The sequence below is a fragment of the Oratosquilla oratoria genome, chromosome 4 (assembly GCF_046742065.1).
Source record: "Oratosquilla oratoria isolate Oo_2021 chromosome 4, ASM4674206v1, whole genome shotgun sequence".
Lineage (NCBI taxonomy): Eukaryota > Metazoa > Arthropoda > Malacostraca > Stomatopoda > Squillidae > Oratosquilla > Oratosquilla oratoria.
This window is the reverse complement of record NC_134780.1, coordinates 62578867-62582198: the sequence shown is the minus strand read 5'-3', so window position 1 is coordinate 62582198 and position 3332 is coordinate 62578867.

Here is a 3332-nt window from a genome sequence, read left to right as displayed (position 1 = left end):
GAAGACATTTTTACAATTAAATATGATAACACTAATACAAAAGAAATTATTAATAGAAAATGTAACAATAGTAATGATAACGATGAAGATAAATATTTAAATAATAATATTGACAATAATAACAAAAATGATAGTAGCAATACAGGAAATAATAACAATAAAATAAAAGTAATAATAATAAAAACAATAATAAAAATAAAAATGATAATACTAATAACCAAGAAATAAAAATTATTAATAGTAATTATGACAATAATAGTGAAAACAATGATAATAAAAAAAAAAAAAACAGCAAGACCATCCCCAGGAGATACGTTCGCGCCCTTCAAGAACTCCTTAACAATGACGACATCATCATCACGACCGCCGACAAAGGAGGTGGCGTTGTCATCATGAACAAGAGGGTCTACACCAACAAAATTGAACTTTTACTCTCTGACCAATCCACATATTGTAAACAAAGGGACGGTACAGCCAGCAAAGAAGCCAAGAAGTTCAACACCGACATCAGAAAAATCCTCAAAAGAACCGAAAAGGGAAAAAGACTCCTCTACCTCCTAGAGGAAGACCCAACAATCCCATCCATGAAAGGACTTCCGAAAATCCACAAACAGGACATTCCCCTCCGACCTATAACTTCTGGCATAGGTAGCGCACCACATAGACTAGCCAAGCTATTAGCCAAACCTCTTTCATCCTCCTTAGGTAGCATTAGCGGAACACACCTTAGAAACTCCTCCGACCTAATAGACAAACTCAACACATTTGACTTCACAGACCAACGCCTGATAAGCTTTGACATCACTTCCCTCTACACAAACGTAACAATAGACGGTGCCCTTCGGGCTGTTAAAGAAACAGTACAACACATTGACACCGACAACTTACCCATCAACAAGCGTGACTACTTGGAGTTGGTGGATAAGTGCATAAAATTTGGTTCTTTTGTTTTTAACAAGCAGGAATACAGACAACATGAGGGGCTTCCAATGGGGTCTCCATTGAGTGCGGTGGCAGCATCGCTCTACATGGAGACTTTGGAAAGGGACCACCTTCTGCATATCGTCCCAGCTAACTCCAGGTGGTACCGTTATGTTGACGACATCCTCTTCATTTCACACAAAACAAACGAAACTATAAACATACTTGAACAACTGAAAAACTTGGACAAAAGAATTAAATTCACAGTAGAGGAAGAGACCAACGGTTCCCTACCTTTCCTAGACGCTGTCGTCATCAGATTGGACAGCAGCGCTAGGTTCAAGGTATACCGTAAACCGACAAACAAAGACGACTTCATCCACTATTTTAGCGCACACGACGAGAAGACCAAATCAGGGGTTATCATTGGGTTTTACCTTAGGGCTCTTAGAATATGCAGCGAAGAGTATTTACAAGAGGAAATTGAATACGTAACCGCTGCGTTCAGGAACCTAAGGTACCCAGAGGGCATGTTAGGGACGTCACTACGGAAAGCCATTAAAATCAGACAGAGGAAAGGATGTGAAGAGAGGACAAATTTACGATACCTTGTGGTTCCTAACTCTGGCCTCTCTCACATGCTTTCCAAAACGTTGAGACAGACAGGACTCATCATAGTAAATGACACAGGGAAGAAAATAGGACACTTGACCACCAACAGAACCAAGACGAACCGTGACAATAGCATCGTTTACAAAATTCCCTGCAAAGGATGTGACTGTGCATACTACGGAGAGACATACAGAGGACTTAACAACAGACTCAAGGAACACAAAGCGGACATTAGACACCACCGAGAAACCAACGCTCTAGTTAACCACATTGACACAGAGGGACATTTGCCTAACTGGGAGGGTTCCACCATTCTAGCTAAAGGACTACACAAGAAACAACGGAAAATAATTGAATCACTTTACATTGCCAACCACAAAAACACAAACAAAAGAACTGGTGACTCGAAATGGACAAAATCTACCGCGACACTTGCCCTCCAAGAATGGCTTCCCATAGATACCTTTTTCCCACTTCGGCCTACCCTCTCCAGCTTTCTTCCTTTCACTCTGAAGTTCCTCCATGCTACCTTGCCCCAACTTTTTATCATGATTTATTCTTTTAATGCTATTTGTTACTATTTATTTTCAACACTATTATTATTATCATTGTTATTATAACTTAATTATTTATTATTTCTATCATTATATTTATAATTTTATCATTACATTTTTATTTTTATTATTACCATCTTTATTATTATTACTTTCATTATCTTTATTATTATTATTGTTATTATTATTGTTACTATTCAAATATATTTTTTTTTTTTTTTTTTTTTTTTTTTATCATTGTTTTCACTATTATTGTCATAATTACTATTAATAATTTTTATTTCTTGGTTATTAGTATTATCATTTTTATTTTTATTATTGTTTTTATTATTATTACTTTTATTTTATTGTTATTATTTCCTGTATTGCTACTATCATTTTTGTTATTATTGTTAATATTATTATTTGAATATTTATCTTCATCGTTATCATTACTATTGTTACATTTTCTATTAATAATTTCTTTGGTATTAGTGTTATCATATTTAATTGTAAAAATGTCTTCATTGTTACGTGAGCCACAATGTGATGTTCACATTCGCCACCAACTATGGTAACTCGGAGAGGTGGTGAGGTCCACCCCATGTATATAATGCCCACAGCCCGTTTGTACACATATTCCTTTGAAAAAGCATACCTGCGAAACTAGTCAGGAATAAACTCAAGACTAAGACTCCTGTGTTTCCTATTCCGCTTACATCATATATATATATATATATGCTGTGAGGCATGAGGTGGAGTGGGTGGGGGATGGGGGGTGAAAAAGTATGTATGAGAAAAATTTGACGCAGCCCGAAGGGATTTTTCCCCTTCTTCTCATTTTCTGCATGAGGGGACGGAAAGGTAGGGTTACCGATTTAATGAAGCGGCCTTGCTGTGGATGTGATATGTCTTGCGATACTGCTTCTGATCCAGGGCAGTGGACAAGATGCAAAGATAACCCATCATCCAGGAGGTACCAAGATGAGAGGGAGGGAGGAAGGTGAAGGGGAGTGGAATATGTAGGGGATGGAATGGGTGGGAGGGGGACCTATACATTTTTTTGGCTACCCTCCGTGTAAGGTGGAAGAAGCCTTTGGTATATTTATTTCTGATACATATATATATATATATATATATGTATACATATATATATATATATATATGTATATACATATGTGTATATATATATATATGTATATATATGTATGCATATATATCTATATATATATATATATATATATACAGTATATTAATACACCTGGA